The following is a 21,436-nucleotide window of genomic DNA, read 5'->3' as shown; positions in this document are numbered from 1 at the left end:
TTGAGAGCATATTACAGTTCTATAGTATAGGAAACTGAAAATGGCCTTGCAAATGATTATTAACTGCGGAGTTAAAAAAAAAAAAAAAAGACAAGTGAGACTAAATCATCCCACTTCTCTGGATGAAAAGTGGACTGATTTTTTAATGTGATTTTTTAATTTATTTTTTTAACCCCTTCACTACCAAGGGTGGTTTGCACGTTAACTCCCGGGCCAATTTTTACAATTCTGACCAATGTACCTTTATGAGGTCATAACTCTGGAACGCTTCCATGGATCCCGGTGATTCTGCCATTGTTTTCTCGTGACATATTGTACTTCAGGTTAGTGGTAAAATTTCATTCATATAACTTGCGTTTATTTGTGGAAAAAATGGAAATTTGGCGAAGATTTTGAAAATTTCGCAATTTTCCAACTTTGAATTTTTATGCCCTTAAATCACAGAGATACGGCACACAAAAAACTTAAGTAACATTTCCCACATATTTGCTTTACATCAGCATAATTTTGGAACCCACATTTTTTTTGTTATAAGGGTTAAAAGTTGACCAGCGATTTCTCATTTTTGCAACACCATTTTATTTTTACAGACAACATCACATCTGAAGTCACTTTGAAAGGTCTATATAATAGAAAATACCCAAAAGTGACACCATTCTAAAAACTGCACCCCTCAAGGTGCTCAAAACCACATTCAAGGAGTTTATTAACTCTTCAAGTGCTTCACAGGAATTTTTTGAATATTTTAAAAAAAATGAACATTTAACTTTTTTTTCACAAAAAAAATACTTCAGATTCAATTTTTTTTATTTTACCAAGGGTAACAGGAGTAATTGGACTGCAATAATTATTGTGCAATTTGTCTTGAGTACACTGATATCTGATATGTGGGGGGGAACCACTGTTTCGGCGCATGGCAGAGCTCAGAAGGGAATGAGCGCCGTTTGACTTTTACAATGCAAAATTGGCTGGAATTCAGATCGGACGCCATGTCACGTTTGGAGAGCCCCTGATGTACCTAAACAGTGGAAACCCCCCACAAGGGACCCCATTTTGGAAACTAGACCCCCCAAGGAATTTATCTAGATATGTGGTGAGAACTTTGAACCCACAAGGGCTTCACAGAAGTTTATAACGTACAGCGGTACAATTAAAAAATCATATTTTTTCCACAAAATGATCTTTTCACCCCCAATTTTTATTTTCCCAAGGGTAACAGGACCCTAAAAGTTATTGTGCAATTTGTCCTGAGTACGCTGATACCCCATATGTGGAGGTAGACCACTACAAAATGTCATGTGTTGGTTGTTGCAGAAGCGCCATTTTTGTGCCTGAAAGGTTTATTGTCACTGGATTTCACATGTATCTCGCAGTGGAGTCTGCTCCTAACATAGCCTCCGGCTTAGTAATGACGATACATTACTGCATAGAAGAAACTTGATTTTTCAGGGGTGAAGTAAAGCTCCGTGATCACTTTTTCCAGAGCTGTATTTTGCAGCCAAGCTTTCCCAGGAGCAGATACAACAAGCACAACATTTTTAATTCTCCAAGATATGTATATATTTTATTTTGTTACCCTTGTATGTGGGTACCTTGTATTATAGTCTATGTCAAGACTGGCCGAGCAAGGGTCTCCTGACCCAAATGTATGTGTTCATGAGGCGATTGCGTTCAGGTAGATAGACCGTTTGCCAGTTTGGACACTGCAGTTTGCACTTTGGCTGAGAAAATGACGCTCTTCTTGACAATAACTTTGAAGTCCTACCCTAAAATTAGAAGGATGCTTCTGTACCCAGCAACGATTCTGTGTAGTGGAGTAGTGAAAGAGTGTAGCGCAATCGCTCAGTTGGGCTACAAAATAGCTGTTTAACATCTGTGGCCGATCTTAAAGGGAATCTGTCACCGACATCAGGGGCTTATCTACAGAATTCTGTAATGCTGTAGATAAGCCCCCCCCATGTAACCTGAATCTTATCTTATCTTTCAGGTTACATTGGGGGCTTATCTACAGCATTACAGAATTCTGTAGATAAGCCCCTGATGTCAGTGCCAGCAGCTCATATTGGAAAAAAAGGGTGACAGATTCCCTTTAATGGCTGCTTGGTTTTAATGGTGACTTCACTTGTTAGGCTGACTTCACTTGTTTTCCCCTCCGGACAACCTCCCTTTTTTTTTCTACTTCCTACATGTGATGACTTGAGCGTTTGGATCCTCATCGATCAGCTGAACAGAGATTTTTAGTAACATTAGAAATTGGAGAGCAGCAGGTTGAGTGCCTGAACACTGCTCCATTCATTCTGTATAGGGCTATGGGAAAAATCTCAGAGCAGTGCTTTGAAATCCCGGGGGGGGGGGGAGAGAGAAAGAGAGAGAGAGAGAAAGAGAGAGAGAGAAAGAGAGAGAATTTTTTTATCCAGCAGCCAGACAGGAATGCGTGTTAAATCAGGATATAGCGGATCCGGACAGCAAAAAAAGTTACATGCTCCGTCCGGGCCGCTGAGCGGACCCCAAACTCTTGGCGGATCTGTACAAAAGCGGATCGAACGGACGACCATCCGTCAAGATCCGCTAATAATGCAAGTCTATGAGGAAAAAAACGGATCCGCCAAGAAAAATGGCGGATCCGTTTTTTTTTTTCAAATCGGCGGATCTTGACTGATGGTCACAAACGGAAGTGTGAAACAGGCCATAGATGTATAGTACTGTTATGGTAAATATTTATACTTTGCTTTGATTATTATTTTGGACAATTAAATTTACCTATATATCTTTGCTAATTCTGTATTTTAGTATAGCTTTTAAGTGTTATTCGCAAATCAATAGCACAGGGTGTTGTCTCTGATATAGAGATGTCTGTGTGTTAAACATTTCTTTGTCTCTGAAAGTCTAGTAATCTGGATAGAACTGGTTTGAATTTTGCTTTTCCAAACTTAAATATCTTCTGTCTTAAAGGCCCCGTTACACATAATGTCCCAGCAATCCCACCAACGATCAGTGTACGCCGGTTTCCAAGGTAAACAGCGGGTATCCAAGAGCCGTGGCTCCTGGATACCCTGTGTTTACATTAGAAACCAGCGTCGCTGGTCTCTCGCTGCCACACGCTGTTGATGCATGCTGTCCTATTTCCAAAGTGCACTCTCTGGCCCTCCGATCGTACCATACGCGCTGGCGCTGCTGGGTCGCCTGCAGGTTCTCACGTACAACCTGGGTCAGCTCCTGTAGGCGGTGCCGGAATTCCAGCACATAGAGTACAATAGGTACCCCTTCTATGAGGCCCTCCCCCCTCCCAGTGTTCCAGCACTAAGTCTAGGGGTCCCCTTACCCGTCTCCCGTATACCAGCTCGAACGGAGAGAACCCCGTGGATTCTTGGGGCACCTCCTGATAGGCAAACAGGAGGTGTGGCAAGAATTTCTCCCAGTCCCTGTAGGTCCTGGTAAAAGTCCCAATGAGCTGTTTTAATGTCACGTTAAAGCGTTCACACAACCCATTGGTTTGCGGGTGGTATGGGGCGCTTCTAATGGACTTTACGCCGCACAGCTTCCACAGTTGGTTGGTCACCTCTGCTGTAAACTGGGTACCCTGGTCCGAGATAATCTCCCGGGGAAATCCAACCCATGAGAAAACCTGGAGCAGGGCGGCAGCCACCGTCTCTGCCAGTATGTTAGGTAAAGCAACCGCCTCTGGATACCGTGTGGCATAATCTACCACTGTCAATATATACTTTTCCCGGACGGACTGGGTTTGGCTAACGGCCCTATCAGATCGACTGCTACTCGGCTAAATGGTTCCTCCACAATGGGGAGGAGGCGTAATTTGGCCTTGCATCGATCCCCCCTCTTGCCAATGCGCTGACAACTGTCACAGGTCTGGCAGTACTGACGAACATCATAGATCACCCCCGGCCAAAAGAAGTTTTGTGTCAGACGATGCCTGGTGTGACTGACGCCGAAGTGCCCGGCCAAGGGTATATCATGAGAGATGCGCTGTAACTCCTGCCTATACTTCTTGGGAACTACCAGCTGTTGTTTTATAGTGGGGCTCGTCCCTGTGTGGTGCTGCTCTGTGATCCGGTAGAGGAGTCCCTGCTTCCATACAAACTGTTCCCCTTCCAGTACTCCTCTCCCCTCCTGTGTTTTCCCACGATATCCCTCTAATGAAGGATCCTCAAGTAACTCCCTCTTAAATTCATCTGGGGTGGCCCAAGAAATGTGTCTGGCTATGGGAATACGTGTAGGGCTGGGATGTCTTACCTGAGCCTCCTCTGAGTGTGATTCCGCCTCCGCAGCTCGAGCTTGTCTCCGGGTGGTCACAGGATAGGTCTCAGCCAGAGGGGCCACCGAGAATGCAGACAACATGGGCCCCAAGTCATTTCCCAGCAAGACGTCTGCAGGCAAATCCTCCATCAAGCCGACCTCAACAAGGCCAACCCCGACTCCCCAGTTCAGGTGAATCCTGGCAGTGGGCAGTCGATGTATAGGTCTCCCTGCTACACGGACTGCCAATGTCCGGTCCGTCTTCTCTTGGTCCCGGACGAGATGAGGCTTCACAAGGGTCAAAGTTGCCCCAGAATCTCTTTGTCCCTGCATACGTTTCCCATTAACCCACACAACCTGTCGATGCTGTTGTCGATTATCTGCCCGGGCTGCCTGCACGGGGTCTACTTCATGCAGCTCTTCCTCCATCTCTTCCACCCCTTGGTTAGTCGTAGCCCCCAATGCCGGGTCAGCTTCGCCTTGGTAGCAGTGTACAGCAGCCCGGCTGAAGGTAGCTGTTCCCGCCTTTGGCCACTGGGTATGCCGAGTCTGGTCGGGACATTGTCTTTGCAGGTGGCCCAGCTGACGACAGGTGTGGCATCGCGCCCCAGGGGGACTGTGGTAGGCCGGGTTTTTAGCTGGTCCCCCTACAATCTTCGGTGGTTTGGGGCCCTACAGGTCCATGGGTGGGCCCCTAGTGACCACCTTTGATACGGACAACTATGGCCTCCTGGCATCATGATGTTCATCGGCCAGACGAGCGGCTTCCTCAAGAGTCGTTGGCCGCCTGTCCCGAAGCCATTCCTGTGTCTCGGAGTTTAGTCCTTTAAAGAATCGTTCTAACAGGAAGAGCTGGAGGACGTCCTCCATAGTGGTTGCTTGGCTCACTTGTACCTACTGTAGCAGTGACCGCCGTAATTTACAGGCCCATTCAGCGTGGGTATCGGTTAGGCGTTTTATAAGTCCGCAGAACTTTTGGCGGTAGGCCTCTGGTGTCAGGACATCCCGGGCCAAGATAACTTCTTTGATCCGGTCATAGTCCATACAGTCCTCATCCGGTACCGTGCGATAGGCGTCTGCTGCCCGGCCTGTCAGCTTGCTGGTCAGAATCTCAACCCGTTCCTCCGGCTTCACTTGATGAAGGGAACACTGCCGCTCAAAGTCCTGCAGAAAGCCATCAATGTCTTCCTCTGCCTCCCCCAACTGTCGGAAGGCAATATACTGGATCTTTTTGTGGCTTACTGTTGAAGGTACCTGGTCGAAGGCCAGAGCTCCCCCTGCTCGCTGACTCTCCTCTCTCCGCTCTGCCATCTCCATCTTGGCCAGCTCCAATTTGGTCCGCTCTGCCATCTCCATCTTGGCTAGCTCTATCCTGGTCCGCTCGGCCATCTTTTCCTTCAGATCAGTACGCACATCAGCCATCATCTCTCGTATGATCTCTACTGCAGGGTTTAGGCCATAGAACGCCAGTCTGTTCTTTACCTCCCTCTGGAATTCGGTCTCCGCCACATTCACGTTGGGGGGCGCTGCACTGTCGTGTTCCATATTGGCTGCTATCAAATCCGCTTTTGTTTTTTTGCTGGTGATCAACCCTCGGGCTTCCACCAGATCTTTTAATGTAGTCCTCTTTAACTTCTGGTACTTATTTTCCATTCATTCCTTTCCTCCTGTAGAAGAGGTATCATATCCCGCTGTCTGCCACCAGTGTAACGGGGTCTCACAAGCTGGAGTACCTCTTTCAGTACCACTCCGTGTTTTCGGAGGTCCGCTCAGTGTTGGCTGGAGTCTGAATGAATGACGCTGGCTGGAATTCCTTGGTTACATGGGCGCATATAAAAGATCACTGCTTCTCCACATATTTCCAGTCTGACAACACTTTACTCACAGGACACAGAATATATCACACAGATACAGAGGGCAGGCCAATAGAAAAGCGGCAGGCCAGACATGCATTACAAAAGCCGCAGGTGGCCGGAGCCTGCCGATGTTTACTGTGGGAATTACAAAGGTGGGGGGAGGGCGGACAAAAGGAGAATATCGTGTCCCCTCTGCCCAGGGGCGCAGCCTGTGGGCTGATGCATTAGGGACATGCATCTCACATAGAACCTATTATACATACATATAACTGCACAACATATTCTGGGTGCTGAGTGGTTCTGTAACACGTAACAGCTACATATTACTATATGAGGGGGCTACAGTATACTCTATGGGGGGGCTGCATTATATTCTGTAGTGGGGCTGCATTATTCTCTCAGGGGACTACATTATATTCTGGGGGGGCTACATCATACTATATGAGGGGGGCAGCATTATGCTTTATGAGGGGGCTACAGTATACTCTATGGGGGTCTGCATTATATTCTTTGGTGGGGCTGCATAATACTATATGAGGGGGCTGCATTATACCCTATGAGGATGCTACATTATATTCTATGGTGGTGACTGCGTTATACCTTATGAGGGGTTGCATTATATATTGTGGGGTGCTGCATTATATTCTATGGGGTGGGCTGCATTATATTCTATGAGAGGAGGCTGCATTATATTTTATGAGGGGGCTACATTATATTCTATGAGGGGGCTACCCCTCTATGATTCCACTCCAACCCCTGCTACATAATTAAGACGTGTACTACCTTATATATACCATGATATTAGCGGGTTTTACCACACAATTGGTGGTATTGCATTTATTAATATGTAGCTACATAGTGGGCCCCAATAATGATTTTCTCTGGTGGGCCCAAGGTGCTCCAGTCCGAAGCAGTACAGTCCTGTATTATGGACGTATAATACCGTATATACTGTGCACACTCCTACTGTTAGGGACTGCGGAACGCACTAAATATTAAAATAACAGAAAGTGTGTTCGCCGTCTGGGGTCCACCGTGCAGTGGTGTTAAACTGCTGCTATATAATGGCAGACGCACAGTATGGCGGTATGGCACACGCGGGTTGAACGTCACCCGGCGAGTGCTGGCGAGCTCTGTTATAATCACAGAGGCGCCTAAGGCATAAACATAAATGCCGAGCCTGTTGACCTCACAAGTCTCAGCGGATTGCACGCACGGTATACGGTCACAGGACTAGGCCCTAGACTCTGGGTCAAAGTCCTTCTAGACCTACCGTGCGCGTCGCTACAGCGGACGTGAACAAGTGCTGCTGACTGCAGCGCGGCGACTGATCCAGCCGCGATACGACAATGCCCAGACGGGCGCACTGTTGGACACTAGCCCTGAGGAGGATGCGGCCTGTGGCTTGTAGCTTGCCACTGACTGGCGCTGACTCTATTACTAGATCCCTATACACATTCGTAATATCAGAGGGAGGGGAGTCTTAATGAGTCATTTGCAGTCCATACATCCATCAACATTCACACAGTAGCAATTAGAGTCTATACTAGCGAATGGTCGAGCGGCCATGCGACCCTTTTAGAGGTGGGACCTTCCGGAAGTTTCCAGATCTCTGAAATGGACCAATGAGATCTGGAGAAGGACCTGAGCACGTGACTCCCGATCTCCAATGGGAGATCGTCTCGTAAGCATGCCCAGTAGCGCGACGGGAGGACTTAGCCTCTGGGGTGGTTTGCTGTAGAGCAGGCTGCGCTACTATTGCTGGTCCAGAGGTGGCAGCAACAACCAGACCCACAGAGCTGGTCTGAACAGGGCGTCTGGAACGCCGAGATTGCTGTGCAGGCTCCTGAGCGGTTGGTGGAGAATGGGAGACCACCGAATGCAAGGCTCTGGATTCCTGCTGTGCAGTTGCAGGAACCCGACGCCCAACATTACCCCCCCTCCTAGGGCCCCCTCCCCTCTGAGCCTCACTACGCTCAAAAGCCGCGATCAGGAGCGGGGCGTGGATGCTCTCCACTGGCTCCCAGGTCCTGGCCTCTGGACCATGACCCTTCCAGTCCACCAAATCAAATTTTTTGCCACGCACAATCCTGCGTCCCACAATGGCGTTGACCTCAAACTCAGATGTCTCGGCAGATGACTTGGAGAACCGGGCCATATGAACAGGCTTGAACAGGGACACGTGGAAGATGTCAGAGATGGCCAAGTGTGGTGGAAGAGCCAGGCGGTAGACCACCGAGCTAATCCGCTCGAGGACTTTGAAGGGACCATTGTATCGCAGCGCGAACTTGGTGGACTCAGCCTGCAGCTTGATATTTCGGGCAGAAGGCCACACCAAGTCGCCAGGGGAAAAGGTTGGAGTGGGGCGCCGATGTGTCAGCGGACGCCCTCATTCTTTCCCTAGAAGCTTGAATGGCATCCTGGGTGCGATCCCAAATGTCGTGAGCCTCTACTGCCCAGTCTGCCACCCTGGAGTCAGTGGAAGACACTGGCATCGGGACGGGGAAGCATGGGTGCTGGCCGTAATTAAGCAGAAACGGCGTCTGACCAGTGGAATCAGCCACTGCATTATTCAGGGCAAATTCGTCCCACGGCAGTAAGGATGCCCAGTCATCCTGCCTGGCCGAAACAAAATGTCGCAGGTAGGTGACCAGAGTTTGGTTGGCTCTCTCAACCAACCCGTTCGTCTCGGGATGATAGGCGGAGGACAGATTTAGCTCGATACTGAGTAGACTGCAGAGCTCCCTCCAAAACCGGGATGTGAACTGGGGGCCTCGATCACTAACAATTTTGTCCGGCATGCCATGCAAATGAAATACATGTTTTATGAACAGTGTGGCGAGACCACGAGCGGAAGGCAGCCGCGCGAGTGGCACCAGATGCACCATTTTAGAAAAATGATCGGTGACCACCCAGATGACCGTACCTGCCGCCAGACTTGGGCAGGCCGACCACAAAGTCCATGCCAACCATCTCCCAAGGTCTGTCTGCCACCGGCAGGGGATATAGTAACCCAGCCAGCCTCTGTCTAGAGGACCTGTTTCGAGCACACGAGACGCATGCCTGAATGTATTCTTTTGTGTCCCGGACCAATAAGACCTTGCCAGGAGTTCTGTGCTCTGCTTATTGCCGAAGTGACCACTAGGGTGACCGCAAAAAATCGATGTCGGAATTTTGTCCGTCTGGACCCCACAAAACGATTCCCCTTTCCAGATATTGAGATAGCCAAAATTTGAGCTCGATCAAACGACGTTAACCTGTGCCGCTCGTCGCTCAAAGTTTGAAAAAATCCAAATTGAGGTATTTTAAGATTTAGGTATTTTGCATAGTCTGTTAGACTATAAAGAATGTGACAACAACATTGCAGAAATAGCCCTGACCAAATTTTCGAACCATTTGTGGTATTTGAATGCAGAGTTGGTGGGATTATCGTTTTTTGATCCCACCATTACAGACAATGAAAAGTTGTTAATGGCTAATAAATTGCTCAGTAGCACAGATGAGAACCATCAGAGCACGCTAGGGTTGTAAATCCAAAAGTTAGGAAAGAAAAATTAAAAGAGGTAGGAAGTAACCGACTTTAACGACCTTCTGACAAAAGATGAAGAACAAAAGCAATATGTCCTGCAAGTTGTAAGCAAATGCCGAGCATTATATTCTGACGTTTCAAAAACTACTTTAACAAAAGCTCTAGAATAGATTAGATAACTATGTAAAATTATCAACTCATGTAGGTTAGCGTGCTCTGATGGTTCATCTGTGCTACTGAGCAATTTATTAGCCATTAACAACTTTTCATTGTCTGTAATGGTGAGATCAAAAAACGATAATCCCACCAAGTCTGCATTCAAATACCATAAATGGTTCGAAAATTTGGTCAGGGCTATTTCTGCAATGTTGTTGTCACATTCTTTATAGTCTAATAGACTATGCAAAATACCTAAATCTTAAAATACCTCAATTTGGATTTTTTCAAACTTTGAGCGACGAGCGGCACGGGTTAACGTCGTTTGATCGAGCTCAAATTTTGGCTCTCTCAATATCTGGAAAGGGGAATCGTTTTGTGGGGTCCAGACGAACAAGATTCTGACATTTTTTCCCCCCCATATGAGATCCGATCACCGTAGTGACCACCCACCATGGACGCGTGTGCCCACGCGAGAACCTCCGGCCGTAGGCGAGGAGGGACAAAGGTCTTGCCCGGCGGCACAGACACAAGAGCAACTGGGGCCACAGTCCTGAGACTCTCAGTGGGGAGAATTAGCTGAGGCTCAGCCTCCTCTTCCTCCGCTAAAACCACCGAGCGCGAGAGAGCATCCGCACGGACGTTCTTCTCTCCAGACAGATAGTGCAAGGTGAAGCGGAAAAGGGAGAAGAGCGACCACCTAGCTTGACGAGAGTTCAAGCGCTGGGCCGTTTGTAAATCGACCAGGTTTTTATGGTCAGTGTACACCTGGAAGGGAAACTGGGCTCCCTCCAGGAGATGTCTCCACTTGGAAAAGGCCAACTTCATTGCCAGCAGCTCCCTGTCCCCGATGGAGTAGTTTTTCTCCGACGGTGAGAAGGTCTTGGAGAAGAAGAAGCAGGGATGCTTCCGACCTTGAGCATCCTTCTGGAAAAGGACTGCTCCGGCACCGACGGATGAGGCATCCACCTCTAGGATTAAAGGTTTATCCACATCGGGACAGTGTAGGATAGGAGCACCGGCAAAATGGGTTTTCAAGGACGAGAAGGCCTTGGAGACCTGTTCAGACCAAGCCTTGGGATTAGCTCCTTTTTTAGTGAGGGCAACCAGAGGAGCTACCAGTGTAGAGAAGTGGCGAATGAAATGGCGGTAGTAATTAACAAACCCCAAAAAGCGCTTTCCCCTTCTTTGAGAGAATGGGGCTCCTGCCTGTCCATTACTGCTTGCAATTTGGCAGGATCCATAGCCAACCCCTGGGCCGAGATGATGTAGCCTAGGAACGGCAAGGACTCCTGCTCAAACTGGCACTTCTCCAGCTTGGCGAAGAGAGAATTTGCCCGCAACGGTCGAAGACCCTGCAGACGTCTCTCTGGTGAGAGGTCAAATCTGGAGAAAAGATGAGGATGTCATCCAGATAGACCACCACCGAGGTAAAGAGCATATCGCAAAAGACGTCATTTACAAAATTCTGGAAGACAGCAGGCGCATTACAGAGGCCGATGGGCATGACCAGATATTCATAGTGGCCATCACTAGTATTAAAGGCTGTCTTCCACTCGTCTCCATCGCGAATGCGGATCAGGTTGTACGCCCCCCGTAGATCCAATTTTGCAAAGATCCGGGCCCCTCGCAACCTGTCAAACAACTTAGAGATCATCGGAAGAGGGTATTTGTTTTTTACTGTAATGGCGTTGAGACCTCTGTAGTCAATGCAGGGACGTAACTCCCCACTCTTCTTCTGCACGAAGAGGAACCCTGCACCAGCCGACGACACCGACTTTCTGATAAAACCTCTAGCCAGGTTCTCCCAGATATATTGAGACATAGCCTCCGTCTCGGGGAGTGATAGAGGATACACACACCCTCTAGGAGGTTCCGTGCCTGGCAATAGGTCTATCGGGCGATCGTAAGGACGGTGCGGCGGAAGCGTCTCCGCAGATTTTTTGGCGAAGACGTCCACGTACTGGTGGTATTGTCTTGGAAGCGCGGAGAGATCCGCGGGCACTTCCGAGGAGGCTACTTGAACACTGCCCCTCAGTCACCTTCCCTCACAGTCCTTGCTTCAACCCAGTATACTCCCCGAAGACCAATCTATATGAGGGGAATGGCAACGGAGCCAGGGAACTCCGAGAAGCACCTGGTCAATGCCATCTGGCAAAATGAACAGGGACAAGATCTCACGGTGGGATGGTGAGATTGAGAGCCCTATGGGTGCTGTCTGGTGGGTAACCTGAGATGGTAAAAGTGCACCATTAACCATCCTGATGGTCAAGGGTTGGGGCAGTAACACCAGGGGAATAGCGTGCTTTTGGGAGAAGGTCGAGAACATAAAGTTCCCTTCTGCCCAGGAATCCACCGTGACCTCTACCTCCCAGGTGGAAGCCCCGCTATCTAAGGTCCCTTGGAATAATGGTTTAGGGGAGATAGATTTCACAACAGATAGACCCCCATCTACGACCACTGGACGTGATACTGCCGGCACTGGTAACAGCATGTGGAGCTTTGCACCGGATGCGGCTTGGGAACGGCGCGAGATACCTCCATGGGTTCAGAAGGTATAAGCTCCTGAGTGGGAAACTCTAGCGGCTCAGAGAAAGTGGGAGCCCACTTAACCCTTTGCCTGGATTGCGCACGCTCCAGCCCGCGCTCTGTAAACCGGAGATCAATGCAGGTGGAATGCAATCAACTCCTCCAGACTTGTGGGGAGCTCTCTGGTTGCTAGAGCATCTTTGACATGCTCCGCTAGCTCTCTCCAGAACACAGGGACGAGTGTCTTATCAGGCCACTCCAGCTCGGAAGCCAGTGTCCGGAATCGGACGGCATAATGGCTGACCGAGAGGGACCCCTGTGTTAGGGCTAATAGCTGGAGAGAGGTGTCGTGAGTGACCCGTGGTCCCAAAAAGACCTGCTTTAAAGGACGTGAGAAACTGAGCAGCGCTCAGAACCACGAGGTCATCACGCTCCCACAATGGCGTAGCCCACTCTAACGCCCTGCCCGACAGGAGGAAGACAATAAACCCCACCATAGCCCGCTCTGTAGGGAACCGTACGGCCAGTAGCTCAAGCTGAATAGAGCACTGGCTCACGAAACCCCTACAGGTGGCGCTGTCACCCGAAAACTTGTCGGGCAACGGGAGATGGGATAATGTCGGTGCAGGCGTGGATGTGGGCATACGAGAGACAGCCTCAGCGACTGCCTGGACAGCGGCCGCAGTAGCATTCACAGCTAAGGTCGGACTCTCGAGAGCTGCCAACCTGCCCTCCAGCTTCTGAATGTACTGCAGTAGCTGCTGCTTGTCCGCCATTACTAGCCAGACCCTGGCGCTAGTATAATGTTAGGGACGGTGGAACGCACTAAATATTAAATAACAGAAAGTGCGTTCACCGCCCAGGGTCCACCGTGCAATGGTGTTAAACTGCTGCCATATAATGGCAGACGCACAGTATGGCGGTATGGCACATGCGGGTTGAACGTCACCCGGCGAGTGCTGGCGAGCTCTGCTATGATCACAGAGGCGCCTAAGGCATAAACATAAATGCCGAGCCTGTTGACCTCACAGGTCTCAGAGGAGTGCACGCACGGTATACGGTCACAGGACTAGGCCCTAGACTCAGGGTCAAAGTCCGTCTAGACCTACCGTGCGTGCGGCGTCGCTACCGCGGACGCCAACAAGTGCTGCTGACTGCAGCGCGGCGACTGATCCAGCCGCAATACGACAATGCCCAGACGGGCGCACTGTCGGACGCTAGCCCTGAGGAGGATGCGTGCTGTGGCTTGTAGCTAGCCGCTGACTAGCGCTGACTCTATTACTAGATCCCTATACACACTCATAATATCAGAGGGAGGGGAGTCTTAATGAGTCATTTGCATACATCCATCAACATTCACACAGTAGCAATTAGAGTCTATACTAGCGCATGGCCGAGCGGCCATGCGACCCTTTTATAGCCGGGACCTTCCGGAAGCTTCCAGATCTCTGAGATGGACCAATGAGATCTGGAGAAGGACCTGAGCACGTAACTCCTGATCTCCAATGGGAGATCGTCTCATGAGCATGCCCAGTAGCGCGACGGGAGGACTTAGCCTCTGGGGTGGTTTGCTGCAGAGCAGGCTGCGTTACTATTGCTGGCCCAGAGGTGGCAGCAACAACCAGACCCACAGAGCTGGTCTGAGCAGGGCGTCTGGAATGCCAGAATTGCTGTGCAGGCTCCTGAGCGGTCGGTGGAGAATGGGAGACTGCCGAATGCAAGGCTCTGGATTCCTGCTGTGCAGTTGCAGGAACCTGACGCCTAACACCTACATTGCATACCTCACTATATACAGCCCTGTATTAACGACGTATAATACCGTGTATACTGTACACACTTCTACATTGCACCCTTCACTATATGCAAACCTGTATAATACCGTATATACTGTGCACAATCCTACATTGCACCCCTCATTATATACAGCCCTGTATCATGGACTTATACCATGCACACTCCTATATTGCACCCCTCGTTATATAGAGCCCTGTATTAAGGACGTATAATACCATATATACTGTATACAATCCTACATTGCAGCCCTCACAATATACATCCCTGTATTATAGACGTATAATTATACTGTACACTCCTACATTGCACCCCTCATTATATACAGCCCTGCATTATGGAAGAATAATACAGTACATACTGTACACACTCCTACATTGCACCCCTCATTATATACAGCCCTGTATTATGGAAGTACAATACCGTATATACATTACAAACTCCTACACTGCAGCCCTGTATTATGGATGTATATACTGTACACTCCTATATTGCACCCCTCATTATACACAGCCCTGTATTATGGACGTACAATACCGTATACACTCCAACATTGCAGCCTTCATTATATACAGTCCTGTATTATAGACATATAATGCCGTATATACTGTACAATCCTACATTGCACCCCTCATTATATACAGCCCTGTATTATGGACGTATAATACCGTATATACTATACACTCCTGCCAGTATGTTAGGTAATGCAACCGCCACTGGATACGGTGTGGCAAAATCTACCACTGTCAATATATACTTTTTCCCTGACGGACTGGGTTTGGCTAACGGTCCTATCAGATCGACTGCTACTCGGCTAAATGGCTCCTCCACAAGGGGAAGGGGGGTGTAGTTTGGCCTTGCAGTGATCTCCCCTCTTGCCAATGCTCTGGCAACTGTCACAGGTCTGGCAGTACTGACGAACATCATAGGTTACCCCCGGCCAAAAGAAGTTTTGTGTCAGACGATGCTTGGTGCTACTGACGCCGAGGTGCCCGGCTAAGGGAATGTCATGAGAGATTCACAGTAGCTCCTGTCTATACTTCTTGGGAACTACCAGCTGTGGTTTTATAGTGGGGCTCGTTCCTGTGTGGCGCTGCTCTTTAACCCGGTAGAGGAGTCCCTGATGCCATACAAACTGTTCCCCTTCCAGTACTCCTCTCCCCTCCTGTGCCTTCACACGATACCCTTGTAATGAGGGATCCTCAAGTGCCTCCCTTTTAAACTCAGCTGGGGTGGCCCAAGAAATGTGTCTGGCTATGGGGATACGTGTAGGGCTGGGGTATCTTACCTGGGCCTCCTCTGAGTGAGATTCCGCCTCCGCAGCTCGAGCTTGTCTCCGGGTGGTCACAGGATAGGTCTCAGCCAGAGGGGCCACCGAGAATGCAGACAACATGGGCCCCAAGTAATTTCCCAGCAAGACGTCTGCAGGCAAATCCTCCATCAGGCCGACCTCAACAAGGCCATCCCCAACTCCCCAGTTCAGGTGAATCCTGGCAGTGGGCAGTTGATGTATGGCTCCCCCTGCTACACGGACGGCCACTGTCCGGTCCATCTTCTCTTGGTCCCGGACGAGATGAGGCTTCACAAGGGTCAAAGTTGCTCCGGAATCTCTTAGTCCCTGCATACATTTCCCATTAACCCACACCGCCTGTCGATGCTGTTGTTGATTATCTGCCCGGGCTGCCTGCACGGGGTCTACTTCATGCAGCACTTCTTCCATCTCTTTCATCCCCGGATTAGTCATAGCCCCCAATGCCGGGTCAGCTTCGCCCTGGTAGTATTGTACAGCGGCCTGGTTGACGGTAGCCGTTCCCGCCTTTGGTCACTGGGTACGCTGAGTCCGGTTGGGACATTGTCTTTGCAGGTGGCCCAGCTGATGGCAGGTGTGGCATCGCACCCCAGAGGGACTCTGGTAAGCCTGGGTTTTAGCTGGTCCCCCGACAATCTTCTGTGGTTTAGGGGCCTCCAGACCCATGGGAGGGCCTCTAGTGAGTCTTTGATCCTGACAACTGAGACCTCCTGGCATCATGATGTTCATCAGCCAGACGAGCGGCCTCCTCAAGAGTCATTGGCCGTCTGTCCCGAAGCCATTCTTGTGTCTCGGGGTTTAGTCCAGTAAAGAATCGCTCTAACAAGAAGAGCTGGAGGACGTCCTCCTTAGTGGTTGCTTGGCTCCCTTGTACCCACTGTAGCAGTGACCACCGTAGTTTACAGGCCCATTCAGCGTGGGTATGTTACCTGTTTTATAAGTCCGCGGAACTTTTGGCGGTATGCCTCTGGTGTCAGCGCATACCGGGCCAAGATCACTTCTTTGACCCGCTCATAGTCCATACAGTTCTCATCAGGTACCATGCGATAGGCGTCCGCTGCCCGGCCTATCAGCTTGCTGGCCAGAACCTGAACTCAATCCTCTGGCTTCACTTGGTGAAGGGCACACTGCAGCTCAAAGTCCTGCAGAAAGCCATCAATGTCTTCCTCTGCCTCTCCCAACTGTTGGAAGGCATTATACTGGATTTTTTTGTGGCTTACTGCTGACGGTACCTGGGCAGAGGCCAGAGCTCCCCCTGCTCGCTGACTCTCCTCTCTCTGCTCTGCCATCTCCATCTTGGCTAGCTCTATTCTGGTCTGCTCTGCTGTCTTTTCCTTCACATCAGTACGCACATCAGCAATCACCTCTCGTACGATCTCTACTGCAGGGTTTGGGCTATAGAACGCCAGCCTGCTCTTTACCTCCCTCTGGAATCCAGTCTCTTCCATGTTCACATTGGGAGGCGCTGCACTGTCGCGTTCCATGATAGCTGCTATCAAATCCGCATTTTTTTTTGTTGCTGGCGATTAAACCTCGAGCTTCCACCAGGTCTTTTAATGTATTCCTCTTTAACTGCTAGTTGTTTTCCATTGAGTCCTTTACTCCTATAGACGGGGTATCATATCCCACTGTCTGACACCAGTGTAATGGGGTCTTCTGTGCTGTAATACCTCTTTACCCCCCCCCCGTTTCTCAGGAGGTCCACTCTGCATTTCCTCACTTCTGAATGAAGGGCGCTGGCTCGAAAGGCTTTGTAACATGGGAACATATAAAAGATCACTGCTTCTCCAGGTATTTCCAGTGTGACAACATTTTACTCATCGGTCTCAGAATATATATACATACAGAGAGCAGGACAATCAATGTGTGTCGGGCCAGTAGATAACAGGCTCCAATTAAGACGCCAGATGTACATTACAATAGCCGTGGGATTTACAAAGGTGGGGGGAGGTCAGAAGTGGGATATCTCATTTACCTCTGCCCAGGGGGTCGCAGCCAGTCAGTTGCTGCATTAAGGGCATACATCTCACATTACACCTATCATACATGCATCTCCTATTCGGGGTGCTGGGGGGTTCTGTAACAGACACCCTCACAAATACCCCGGTATTGGCCGCACTCAATCCAACTAAACGTTTCCTTGTTCACACAGACGCTTCTATGTTTGTACTGGGGTCAGTGCTGAGCCAAGTCGGGCCGGACGGTCAAGACCACCCGGTAGCTTACCTGAGTCGGAAACTACTGCCCCGCGAATTAAGCTATACGGCCATCGAGAAGGAGTGCCTGGCAGTGGTATGGGCACTCAAGAAGTTACAACCATATTTGTATGGATGACAGTTTTCCCTCCTAACGGACCATAATCCCCTAGTGTGGCTTAATCGGGTCTCTGGAGACAACGCCAGATTACTGCGGTGGAGTTTAGCTCTACAACCTCTAGACTTCACCATCCACTACAAACCCGGCAAACAAAATGGTAACGCCGATGGACTAAGTCGACAAACGGAACTTGTACCAACCCCATAGACTTCGCTCATCCCCAAGCCGATCCATTAAGAATCAGACTGTATATGCCGATCGCAACGCTGAAAAGGGGGAGCCGTGTTACAGAACTCCCCCCAGCACCCTGAATAGGAGATTCATGTATGATAGGTGCAATGTGAGATGCATACCCCTAATGCAGCAACCGACCGGCAGCGACCCCTGGGCAGAGGTAAATGAAATATCCCACTTCTGACCTCCCCCACCTTTGCAAATCCCACGGTAAATGATCGGGGGTCTCCGGCCACCTGCGGCTATTGAAATGTACGTCTGGCGCGTTAATTGAAGCCTGTTATCTACTGGCCCACCACATATTGATTGTCCTGTCCTCTGTATGTATATATATTCTGTAAAATGTTGTCACACTGGAAAAAAGTGGAGAAGCAGTGATCTTTTATATGTTCCCATGTTACAAAGCCTTTCGAGCCAGCATCCTTCATCCAGAAATGAGGAAAAGCAGAGGACTTCCTGAAACACGGTGTGGTAATGTAAGAGGTATTACAGCACAGAAGACCGGATATACTGTATACACTCCTACATTGCCTCCCTCATTATATACAGCCCTGTATTATGGACGTATAACGCCGTATATACTGTACACTCCTACAATGCACCCCTCATTATATACAGCCCTGTATTATAGACGTATAATACCGTATATATTGTATACACCTACATTGCACTCATTATATACAGCCCTGTATTATGGATGTATAATACCGTATATACTGTACACTCCTACATTGCAACCCTCATTATTTTCAGCCCTGTATTAGACGTATAATACCGTATAACCTGTATACACTCCAACATTGCACCCCTCATTATATACAGCCCTGTATTATGGACGTATAATACCGTATATACTGTACACTCCTACATTGCAACCCTCATTATTTTCAGCCCTGTATTAGACGTATAATACCGTATAACCTGTATACACTCCTACATTGCACCCCTCATTATATACAGCCCTGTAATATGGACGTATACCGTATATACTGTACACTCCTACATTGCAACCCTCATTATATACAGCCCTGTATTATGGACGTATAATACCGTATATACTGTACACTCCTACATTGCAGTCCTCACTATATACAGCCCTGTATTATGGACGTATAATACCGTATATACTGTACACTCCTACATTGCACTCCTCATTATATACAGCCCTGTATTATGGACGTATAATACCGTATATACTGTACACTCCTACATTGCAGTCCTCACTATATACAGCCCTGTATTATGGACATATAATACCGTATATACTGTACACTCCTACATTGCAGTCCTCATTATATACAGCCCTGTATTATGGACGTATAATACCGTATATACTGTACACTCCTACATTGCACCTCTCATTATATACAGCCCTGTATTATGGACGTATAATACCGTATATACTGTACACTCCTACATTGCACCCCTCACTATATACAGCCCTGTATTATGGACGTATAATACCGTATATACTGTACACTCCTACATTGCAGTCCTCATTATATACAGCCCTGTATTATGGACGTATAATACCGTATATACTGTACACTCCTACATTGCACCCCTCACTATATACAGCCCTGTATTATGGACGTATAATACCGTATATACTGTACACTCCTACATTGCAGTCCTCACTATATACAGCCCTGTATTATGGACGTATAATACCGTATAACCTGTATACACTCCTACATTGCACCCCTCATTATATACAGCCCTGTATTATGGACGTATAATACCGTATATACTGTACACTCCTACATTGCACCCCTCACTATATACAGCCCTGTATTATGGACGTATAATACCGTATATACTGTACACTCCTACATTGCAGTCCTCACTATATACAGCCCTGTATTATGGACGTATAATACCGTATAACCTGTATACACTCCTACATTGCACCCCTCATTATATACAGCCCTGTATTATGGACGTATAATACCGTATATACTGTACACTCCTACATTGCACCCCTCACTATATACAGCCCTGTATTATGGACGTATAATACCGTATATACTGTACACTCCTACATTGCAGTCCTCACTATATACAGCCCTGTATTATGGACGTATAATACCGTATAACCTGTATACACTCCTACATTGCACCCCTCATTATATACAGCCCTGTATTATGGACGTATAATACCGTATATACTGTACACTCCTACATTGCACCCCTCACTATATACAGCCCTGTATTATGGACGTATAATACCGTATATACTGTACACTCCTACATTGCAGTCCTCACTATATACAGCCCTGTATTATGGACGTATAATACCGTATAACCTGTATACACTCCTACATTGCACCCCTCATTATATACAGCCCTGTATTATGGACGTATAATACCGTATATACTGTACACTCCTACATTGCACCCCTCACTATATACAGCCCTGTATTATGGACGTATAATACCGTATATACTGTACACTCCTACATTGCAGTCCTCACTATATACAGCCCTGTATTATGGACGTATAATACCGTATAACCTGTATACACTCCTACATTGCACCCCTCATTATATACAGCCCTGTATTATGGACGTATAATACCGTATATACTGTACACTCCTACATTGCACCCCTCACTATATACAGCCCTGTATTATGGACGTATAATACCGTATAACCTGTATACACTCCTACATTGCACCCCTCATTATATACAGCCCTGTATTATGGACGTATAATACCGTATATACTGTACACTCCTACATTGCACCCCTCACTATATACAGCCCTGTATTATGGACGTATAATACCGTATAACCTGTATACACTCCTACATTGCACCCCTCACTATATGCTCCCGGTTACACAACGGTCTCAGCACATACAAGTTACACTTATTCTGATGACCACTAAATTACCTGTAGATGTTATTTTCATCCTGACTACAGGACCTTGGATGACGTCACAGTCATGTGATCAGTTAGTTACGAGAGTAGAGGAAAACATTCCTTGTGAACGACCTCTGATGACATTTAGTCCTGTGATCTGTGACTGGAGACGTCTCCTGTAACACACAGCCTGCACCTTAGTGTCCTCATCGCCTGTCACCACTGCAGCCATCTTCCCTGACATATGGCTGCTTCCTACCTGGCTGCCGCTAAACACTGTAGTCCAGTTCTTGTCAACCCTGCAATGGCTCCACCCACCCACATCAGCTGATCAGACGTCACGAAAGGTCCTTTAGGCATCTAAGATTTAGCATCCAACAGCAGATGGCGAAACTGATGACGTGACTATGGAATGACGAGAAGCGCTGCAGCGTGTGGGATGCCGCAGCCGGTGAGTGGCCGCTGTGTGTGACTTGTGCTCACTGCTCGCATGTCCTGAGCGGAGGCGGTGTAGCCTCGTTAACCCCTAGTCACCAGGTCCTTTCCTTCCCATGGTTGTGGCTGTACGAGGCTTTGTTCCATGATGGGCGGATTGGC

The 21,436-nt window shown here is 48.4% G+C and overlaps 1 protein-coding gene and 1 pseudogene across 2 annotated transcripts in view; one reads left to right on the top strand and one right to left on the bottom strand.

Moving 5' to 3' along the window:
• Nucleotides 1-20,999, bottom strand: part of LOC141069558 (uncharacterized) — a 56,097-nt pseudogene extending 35,098 nt beyond the window's left edge.
• A 155-nt stretch (nucleotides 21,000-21,154) lies between these two features.
• The window catches only part of LOC141069562 (uncharacterized), a 125,450-nt gene continuing 125,168 nt past the window's right edge, over nucleotides 21,155-21,436 (top strand). For both annotated transcript variants that reach the window (XM_073559227.1, XM_073559226.1), the window contains exon 1: nucleotides 21,155-21,290. The gene's annotated coding sequence lies outside the window, so the exon portion shown is untranslated. The remainder of the gene's footprint in view (nucleotides 21,291-21,436) is intronic.

This window comes from Dendrobates tinctorius, unplaced genomic scaffold (genome assembly GCF_039654945.1).
Source record: "Dendrobates tinctorius isolate UK_male_01 unplaced genomic scaffold, ASM3965494v1 ptg000266l, whole genome shotgun sequence".
Taxonomy (NCBI): domain Eukaryota; kingdom Metazoa; phylum Chordata; class Amphibia; order Anura; family Dendrobatidae; genus Dendrobates; species Dendrobates tinctorius.
Note: the sequence above shows the minus strand (reverse complement) of the source record. Positions and strands in the feature narration are given on the sequence as shown.